Source organism: Amphiura filiformis, chromosome 8 (genome assembly GCF_039555335.1).
Source record: "Amphiura filiformis chromosome 8, Afil_fr2py, whole genome shotgun sequence".
NCBI classification, from domain to species: domain Eukaryota; kingdom Metazoa; phylum Echinodermata; class Ophiuroidea; order Amphilepidida; family Amphiuridae; genus Amphiura; species Amphiura filiformis.
The window spans coordinates 59638920-59649062 of record NC_092635.1 but is presented as its reverse complement, the minus strand read 5'-3'; the positions used below and the strand labels follow the sequence as shown (position 1 = coordinate 59649062).

Sequence of the window (10143 nt, the reverse complement as noted above, 5' to 3'; positions counted from 1 at the left end):
TATACCTTCTACTATACCTGTTATGGGCCACATTAATAAATCTCATAGCAATGCAGTCTTTCCTTGATCCGGTTTACCAATAAAGTTAAACTAGCGTGAGGTTATATCTTCTACTATACCTGTTATGGGCAACATTAACAAATCTCATAGCAACGCAGTCTTTCCTTGATCCGGTTTACCAATAAAGTTAAACTAACGTGTGGTTATACTAGTACCTTCTACCTGTTATGGACCACATTAACAAATTTCATATATAGCAATGCAGTCTTTCGTTGATCCGGTTTAACAATGAAATTAAACTTACGTGTGGTATATCTTCTGCCTGTTATTGGCCACATTAACAAATCTCTTAGCAATGCAGTCTTTCCTTGATCCGGTTTACAAAATAAAGTTAAACTAACGCGAAGTTATATCTTCTACCTGTTATGGACCACAAATTTCATAGCAATGCAGTCTTTACTTGATCCGGTTTAACAATGAAATTAAACTTACGTGTGGTATATCTTCTGCCTGTTAATTAACAAATCTCATAGCAATGCAGTCTTTCCTTGATCCGGTTTACCAATAAAGTTAAAATGTTAACAAAAATGTTTACATTTCTCTTTACTAATAGTAATACACAGCGCAGTAAAAGTGTATATAAAATGACGCAGTTTTAAATTGTGCCTAATTGGATCTTATTATTCATGATCTTCGACATTTTGTTGTTGTCTTGTTTGTCGAAATTTTCAATTAGTCTTTAACTGACATTTATATCGTAATAGAATTTAATTTTTTCAATTAAACGAGAATACCGTGATCAACATATTGATATATCAAATAATAGCAACTAAACATCTTTCATTATTCATCTAGTTATTTCAAAATTTCAAATAAGCAGTTTCTTCTTTTCCATGCATTTCTTTTTACTAAAACTCTGGTTGCTGCATTTGCTCATTTCTAGTACGTACATCAAAACCATCATACTACATGACCCCAAGACACAAAACCTGTTGATAAGACTAATTCGCCCTAGCTCACGTACTTGCAGAACTCACGGCCCTAGATATTTTGTGTTCGAGTTCACAATCACAACAATTTTTGCGCTGGTAAATTTTAGATGAAATCTTTAAAGGAAGCCTTGAAGTGCATGAAAAACGTTGTTTTATTTGGATTTTTTTGTTCGTAATTGCAGGTATAAAAGAATCGGTGAGTATAGGCCTATTAGTAATAGCAAGAACTAGAGCGCCAGACGCACAGTAGTATTCCTGTTGAAATATATACACCCCCCGGAAGACATGACCTTAATCTTACACAGAGGATGTAGATTTCAAATGGAATCACCCATGTAGCCCCATTTGAAATTCACACTCCCTGTGTGGAAGATTAAGGCCACGTCTTCTACAGGGGGTGTATGGATTTCAATGTAAGAGCCCATTTTCTATTGTAGAGGATGGAGAAGACTCAATGAATTTGACATTTCACGATTCATTCTCGAAACTGGGTCAAATGTCTTCCGCTCATTGAAGCTGAATTTACAATCCATCGCTGAGCATCGAGCGATTAGTTTTTAACCAATGAGGTACAGAGATATTTTCTGCGTTGGAAAAACGAGCTATCTCATTGGTTAATAACCAATCGCTCGTCGCTCAGCGATGTAGTATAAATTTAGCTTAACTACGTGTTTTATCTTCTTTAAGAAAAATGTAACTTGAACAGCAATTCGCGATGTTATCATTTTTTGTTTTCTATTGTGTTTGTTTGTCTGGTGTTGGAGTATTACAATTTAACTTGAGCATTTTATCCGGTATGCTTTGTGTCGTCAAATTCCCAATAGACGGTGGAATTTTAAAGAGTTTTGCTCATATAAAATAGTACCAAGCGACCTTTAAATTATATAGAGAAGGGATATTAGGAAAGTTGCATGATGGCGAGTTTGGTCAAATAAAGAGTTCACCTGGAAGTTATAGATTCTTGAAGCTCGAATGACATAATAGTAGGCCTAATCATCCCTAAACTTCTTGAAACATGTTTAATTAATAACAAAATCAAATGGAATATCACGTTAGCATGTAAAATGCATAAATTCGTACTATCATTTTTAATAGGTTCTTATACTTATTTATTTTTGAACCCGTAAATATATATACTGTTTGATTAGGTTTATCATGATTTCGATCTAACAATCTTATCAAAATGATTAGTTTCCATTTCATTTGGACAAGATTCTGTTAAGTCCCCTCTGACAAGACAACTACTCAAATTTGATAATTGTGTCATTTTTTGACAAGAATCTATTCATTCAATAATAATTGACAAGATCGCCGTTTTAAACAACAAGGAAATCTTATCAAATGATATCTATTTGAATAGTTTCTTGTCATTTTGATGAGAATATGCGAGTCGTTTTGAAGGGAAATCTGTCATGTCCCCATCTGATTTGTTTCCCTTGTCAAATTTGACAAGTTTCTATTCAAAAATGAATAGATCATTTTAGCCTATTAAGGTTAAGCATAAAAACCATCTTAAAAGGCTGAACTTATCCCATTCTACCTTCATGTTTACTCGTATGTAGGATTTGAATGTGCACCTTTGTTACAACGGACTTATGTGTTTTTGTTTTTGTTGTTGTTTTTGGGTTTTTTTTTTTTTGGTTTTTGGGTGTGTTTTTTGGTTTTTGTTTTTGTTTTTTTTTATGTTGGTTGTTGTTTATAAGAAAGGTTTTTAACACAAGTCAACACATACATAAATGACAGCCAGTGAAAAAATTCACTGACTATCCAGGATTTGAACCTGGGACCTTCGGATCACCGGACCGATGCTCTACCAACTGAGCTAATAAGTCAGATGGAGAAGAGCAGTGATGTTATTATCTATAGGCCTTCAGTTCAATACCCGCCCTCTATCATCTTCTCATCCAAGAAGCTTTAAGAATGGCGTTTAATTAAGCGAAGTCGAATTAAAACCAGATTGTCAATGGGGAGAAAATTTTTGGCCAGGCGTATAAATGGGTTTTTTATCCCTTGTGTATAATATGGGTTAAGCCGTTGATCCACTTGGGAGTTACGCACATCAGTGATTTCAGATATGCGTTCATCCATGTAAAACAGGTGCAGGGTTTTGATGCAATCATAATGGTTTTGTTAAAGGGTTTTGTTGTTGCTATGATACAACCAATCACTTGGCATAATTGTAGCTGGTCAAATGCAAGTGGGTTTTTGACTCATTCATATCATGTTTTATCATCGAGAGATCAACTTCTATTGAAAAACCCACCCTCCACGCCCAATAAATGTACATGTTAAGTGAAAGTAAAGTAACAGTGAGTCATGTATAAGTTTACAGGTTTTAGTGGAAAGTAAGAATAATCAATTGGTTATAAGTTTTACGTAACTTTGAAAACATGTTTAATGCTAAATTATGCGGTTTAAATTAACACAAACATTAAATGTTTTATCAGCGCGTTAAACGTTTTCAAGTTAATCATTTGAAACAGAAATATCATAATAAATGTCAAATGTTCACTTCGAATTCATGCATAACAATATAAGAATTGAAGTAATATAATCAAGCCTTGCAGGCTTAATTGAATTGAATTTAATGGCTTAACATGTTTAATAAAACATGTTTATCATAACAAGTGGGTACACGGATAAGATAATAACTCGCAAGTCAGCAAGTGATTATAAATGTGAACTCAAGTTTAAGTCTATAAAAACTTTCAATCGTATATACAGAAATATCACAATAAATGTCAAATGTTCACAAAATGAGGTAACTTCAATTCATGCATAACATAAGAATTGAAGTAAATATAATCAAGCCTTGCAGGCTTAATTGAACTTAATTTAATGGCTTAACATGTTTAATAAAACATGTTTATCATAACAAATGGGGACATGGATAAGATAATAACTCGCAAGTCAGCAAGTGATTATAATTGTGAATTCCAAGTTTAAGTCTAAAAGCTTACAATTGTGTATACAGAAATATCACAATAAATGTCAAAATGTTCACGAAATGAGGTAACTTCGAATTCATGCATAACATAAGAATTGAAGTAAAGATTATCAAGCCTTGCAGGCTTAATTGAAATTAATGGAATGGCTTAACATGTTTAATAAAACATGTTTATCATAACAAGTGGGGACACTAAAGATAACTCGCAAGTCAGCAAGTGATTATAATTTTGCATTCAAGTTTAAGTCTAAAAGTTTTCAATTGTATAGACTTGAGCCTTAAACAATGCATAGAGCGGGCGTGTTAAACTAAAGATGTCTCCCAGCACAAAACACTGGAGAAAAATGGTTCACAATGGAAAGGAGAACCAGACGTATAGAAATAAGGTAATAAGTCAACAAGTTCAAAATAAGTTTGATATGACTTTGAATTCATAGCAAATTCTAAAGTCTGAAAATATGTAAGCTAAATAATTCCACAAAAAAGAATGTTTCTGTTGGCGTCAAGTAGGCACTTTATCATGAAATCAAAAAGTAGCCAAAGTTAAAGAAAAAGCACTTTACCACTGTCTACCAGGTTTACTGCATAATCAAAAACAAAAACAAAACAAATCAAAAATGGTTGTTGAAGTTAAAGACATAAGCCTGGTACATGTATGTCAACAGTTTCCTAGGCAGTGTGGTAAATACATACCAATTAACTGTACCTATCGGAAATAAATACATGAAATGATTGAAGCAAAACTTTTCATGTCCATAAACGAAGACGCATACATGCAGTTATTTTTCGGCTTTCAATGATATTCTGCATTAATTATATGCATTTATGACAAATCATGGCAAATGACATGGTCATTATTTGAAATCTGCGTAAAGTATTGAATTGAGTGTTATAAAATACACACGATAATGATTCCATATGGCGATGGCCTTTCAATTAGCGCGTGATAGTTTTGTCTGCGTTTTGGGACCTTTTTGGGCTCAATTATAGGCCTATGGTATAAGATATATATAGTGCTAATTAGCGAATATTAGAAATATGATGAACCCCGGGGATGATGAACAATGGTACATGTTTGGCTTTGGGGCATTTATCATAGGGAATAACATGTGCCCGGAAATGGCTGCGGATTATGGTCTTGTCCGGGTCATGGGTCACTTTCCCATGGAATCTAGAAGTTGTTAGATTACTATAGTGCTAATAACGTCATAAGAAATAATGTGCCTTTAAATACGCGCAGATTATGGTTGTGTCTGGTGTCAGGGCATTTTTCTTTGGTGTGAGATACTTAAGAAATCCCATAGAGGATATTCTTTATAAATAAACCAAATGATCTCTCGGTTGGTATAGAACATGACCACCACAAAAAGTGTTGTCTCCCATGTTTGTTGTTTTTGAGTTCATTGACAATGTGTTGTATGTGTTGACTTGTGTTAAAAACCTTTCTTATATTTAATTTTCCACATAGATTAAACTTTATTTCTCCGTTGGTTGTTGTTGTTTTTTGTTAGTAATTCAGGATAAATCCCTGAAATTCGTTTAAAATGATGAGCTTATAGCCAGTGTGATATAGTACAGAGAATGCTTGAAGATGACGCTTTTTCCTGACGCTCGTCAACAGTTTATAGCGCCACCAATGTGCTATCTACGGTAGATAGCAAACCATTGGCCAAGCATTGCCCATATCGTTGTAGAGCTACTGCGGGTCAAATTCCGCTCATCATGTTTGCCTTTTAAATAAACTGGTTGGCAATTTTATAATAAACAATTTTGAAATATTTAGCTCGGCCCGTCAGTCTTGCAGTTCTTATGTTGAGTTGAAAAGGTTTAGCAAATTAAGAAGACGCCTTTCTAATAGCCGTCAGATTTCCCTGAAATAAGTTGTTTTATGGCATTCTTTCTTGGTAAAGAACCACTGTAGTTAAACCTACAAATTTCATTAAAATCATCATTTGTCGTGTATCTGATATGTTTCCGAAATTTCTTATTTAAAGCTGTTCATGTAATTGAACAAAATACAAACTATATACTTGTACTACTAGAAATCGAGTTGGAATTAGTTTATACGCAGTTAAGCATAAATTAAACAAATATTTTGAAATTACAAATTAAACCAAAATATCAAAATCTGACAAAAGGGCAAGTCAACGTTTTTTAAAATCTTATATTAATATGTCGAATGTCTGGTGGAAATATATTACCGATTTTTATATCATAAACATTCGTTTAAAGTTAAACATGACTAGAAATAGTACGAGAATAATATAAAATAAAGAAGAGATGTTGCATCAAACATTCTACGTCGAATAAAAAGTGAAGGCATGGAACAACCAGGTCTCCTTCATTGACAAGAGCAGTCCTCTCGTAAACAGAGGATGATTTAAGGAAGCCCCATCATGCACTGTAAAAGTGTTATCACTAGAGTTTCAACTGCCACTTTACTTTTCAAATCCCATTGAACTCTGTGCAAAAGATGTTGTTTTAGAATTGCCCGTGTGTCGTCATTATATTGGTCGATTTCAGATCTAAAGTGATGTATGCATGAAGGATAATTCACACCTTCTGTAGATAACATAAAATGTGAAATCGACCAACTTTTGGAAGGTGTTTTATTGTAAATATATCTGTCCAAATTCAAATTTAACCATGCACGTGTGTATGCAGTGGGCGGGCAGTGGTGTCATGTTCACTCACACAGCTGTGCTAACCGCAAGACTTGCTGGGAAGTGCTTAAATCATCCTCTGTCTCGTAAACTACCCGGAACGAATCCGGTGCGACTATCGGAATACATAATCACGAGACAGTGATGAATTAAACCAGCGATGATGAACCCACTCAGGATATTACTTGTATTTAAATCAGCCTAGAGGTGGAATGTTTATTTGATTTTAATTGAAATGAATTAATTAGCAATTAATGTTTAGCAATGAGGATAAGAATAATTGAGAATTGGTTGCCTTGAAATACAGCATATTTTTAAAAAACAATTTTTTGTTTAATAGAATAAAAATATAAATAACCCCGTTATGTGCAACCCGTCATATAGTCATAGGTATGAGGTAACACGTGTTCAAATGGAGTAATTTGTGCCGTTGGTTATCATTATAATTAACTAATTACCTTAATTAGTTGACTAATAATGACTTATAAGTCATCAAAAATGCATAAAGTTCCCACGGCCGTATACTTAAACGCACCCTATTAACCAGTTGTCATCAGACGGGCTATTCCAGTTGAAATCCATACACCCTCTGTGACACACATGACTTTAATCTCACACACAGGGAGTATCACGTTTTCAATAGGGGGTGCATAGATTTGAAATGAAATCGCCTAATTGTATGACACAGAAAAACCTCATTTTGTTACTCATTCAAATCCCATTGAAAATTCATTGACAAATGCTTCACAAATCGCCCAAGACCTTGTTGCCAAATTCTGTACCGTTTTAGATTTCTCTGGAACTCATCCATTTGATCCAAAATGCCAGTGTATTTTATTGGCCGTAGGACTGAGGAAGGAGTAAAATTTGCCATGGGCACCAATCGGCGGCGCAAAATTACTTTCCCACAATGCCTGGCGTAGAAAAGGTATGTTAACAAATTGATAGGAATAAGTTCTCAGAGGTACTAGCATAAGTGATCATGGTGATTCAGAAAATTAGAAAATATTGTCTTTAATAAGGGTACCAATTACGATTCCCTATATTGAGCCGCTGTCACCAAAAGATTCAGTTTCAGATTCAGTCACCAATGTTTTCTTAACATTTCAACTGTTTTAATATCGTCACTAAAATACCCCCATTTCTGTAATAATGTTAGTACATGTATATAGAAGACTCTGTGTTTGCCAAAATTAATAATTTAGCAAATGTAAAGTCGATATCAGCCGGTTAATACTCTGCGTGCTAGCCATGCGCTTCAACGGAAACAGTTGAAGTTTTGAATTATTTTCTCAAAATATCAAGAGCTATCTTCAGAACTACTGAATCAATACTAGGCTTGTTTGTACTCATTTTAATGCATTTTTCATGCTGATTCCAAATATGGTCATGAAAATTTATATTTCTGAAATTTTTGAATTTAAAATTTTGTTTGAAACATGTCGTCTGCAGTCGAAACCCGCGTGAAGAGAATTAACATCAGCACAAATGAAGTGAAATACTTCAAATTTCTCGGAACATGTATGGCTTGCACAGATCAAATGGACATCCAAGCAAGAAACCCCGGTAGACCGCCTCTTATTATGTAGATGTGCCCAAGAAGGACACTGGACTGGAAGCATCTGACCTGGGAATTGCAATGCAGGGCAGAAGGACAGAGAGATGTTGTGGTTCGGGAAAACCATCCGACATAATAATCAAACAAGGAGCTAAAGAGGACTGGGACTCTATCATATCAGGTCTTGTCTCTGAATTGAATTCCATATAATTAAGACCGAACTAAAAAGACTTGTTTGCATCTGATAAAGGCGCGGCGTGATTGGTTACTGACCTGCGCAGAAGCCTACGGCATTTTTGGTCTGGTTGACAGGACGTCATATGCAAACTAGTCTTTTTAATTTGGTCTTCAATTATAGGTGTAATGATTTAGGACAGGACTACATCTGAAAAAGATATTGCAAACAAAATTCATTTGATTGACTAAGAAAACGTGGTACCGGTACCATCACCATTGGGCCTATGGTGTCAAACTATTGAAAAAATAACTATAATTATTGTAGATAGTTACTTAGTCAACACCGTTATCAGCAGTAGATAGCTACTTCATCAATACCAATACCGTATCAGCAGTAGATAGCTACTTCATCAATACCGTTATCAGCAGTAGATAGCTACTTCGTCAATACCGTTATCAGCAGTAGATAGCTACTTAATCAATACCGTTATCAGCAGTAGATAGCTACTTCATCAACACCGTTATCAGCAGTAGATAGCTACTTCATCAATACCAATATCAGCAGCAGTAAGATAGCTACTTCATCAACACCGTTTTTGCGCAATGCATTGTTAGAAAGCATTGATTGTTTTACTGGATGCCAATTGTTTTCTCCTTTGCATACGTTAAGGAAGAAATAAATCAGAAGTCGAGATGATGGTAATGGTGAATGGGCTTCAGGGCGTAACACACTCATAGTTTGTATGCATGTATAAATTAAGGGGTTGGGATAGATCAAGTGGCAGGGTTAGCCTACGGCGGGGTGTTCTCCGCTCAGGATATGTAAGAGATGGACGATGAAAGCATGGCTTGAACACCAAACTGGCAGATTTTCAGGAGTGTAACATTCAATTGTTGGATCGCATAGTAGGCTACCCGCAAATGTTATCGTGGCAACTAGCATTTGCATTTGTACAACTATATAAACATGCCTATGTGACAATTGGATCAGTGTTGTAGAACATGTCTCATTATGTTCTTTTGACTTTGTGACAAAATCATCTGGAATGTGATATATTGTGCGTGTGATCGTGACTTAGAACTAGAAGACAACATCGATAACTGTGACAATTTTTTCTTCTCCTTCAGAAAAAAATTACTAACCTTTTATTGATAAACACGTACCATGAATCAGAGACAAGTTCGCCCTCTCACGTCTTACGTCGTGTCCACGGAGATCCTCCTTACAATTTTATTGGCCCACTTTTGCGACCAATGAGTAGAGGATTGTGAACAAACCACCGGCCTGATTCTATTCCGTTTTTGGCCAACCTAACGTTGCTTTTGGCCAATTGGCGAGGGTTTATTTTCCAAAAGACGTATTCGTTTAACAGGTCTAGGTGGGTTGGTGGGTTGAGTATACCTTGTTCGACAGGAAAGATTCATTGACATAACACTGCTCAGAAAATTTAAAATCCGTATAGCTTATTTTTCAAGTGATAAAACAGCCTGGGAAACAGTGATGTGAATAAACAGGCATAGTGGTGTCTGGGGGTAGGGTGCACTGTACAGCGTCCGAGGAGACCAAACTCAAGGACATTTTCCATATAAATTCCTGTATAATGTACGAATGTAGTTGGAGGGCCATAGTGGTGGTGGGGGAGGGCCACTGAATAGTTGTCGAGACGGTCTTATATGTAATATGGTTCGCTAAAAAGAAAATCTTTAAATTGATGATATGGAATTTAGAGGGAAATAATAGCAGGCCTATCAAAATCAAGGACCTTTTCCATATAAATTCCTGTATAATGTACGAATGTAGTTGGC

The 10143-nt window shown here is 35.3% G+C and overlaps 1 long non-coding RNA gene and 1 other non-coding gene across 2 annotated transcripts; one reads left to right on the top strand and one right to left on the bottom strand.

The window, feature by feature from the left end:
* Positions 1-2751: 2751 nt before the first annotated feature.
* Trnat-ggu (transfer RNA threonine (anticodon GGU)) lies at positions 2752-2825 on the bottom strand. Its single transcript has one exon. It is a non-coding gene; the product is annotated as a tRNA-Thr (tRNA).
* Positions 2826-2916: 91 nt separating this feature from the next.
* Positions 2917-5109, top strand: LOC140159299 (uncharacterized). The gene is made up of 2 exons (XR_011859871.1): positions 2917-3753; positions 4005-5109. It is a non-coding gene; the product is annotated as an uncharacterized lncRNA (long non-coding RNA).
* Positions 5110-10143: the final 5034 nt, after the last annotated feature.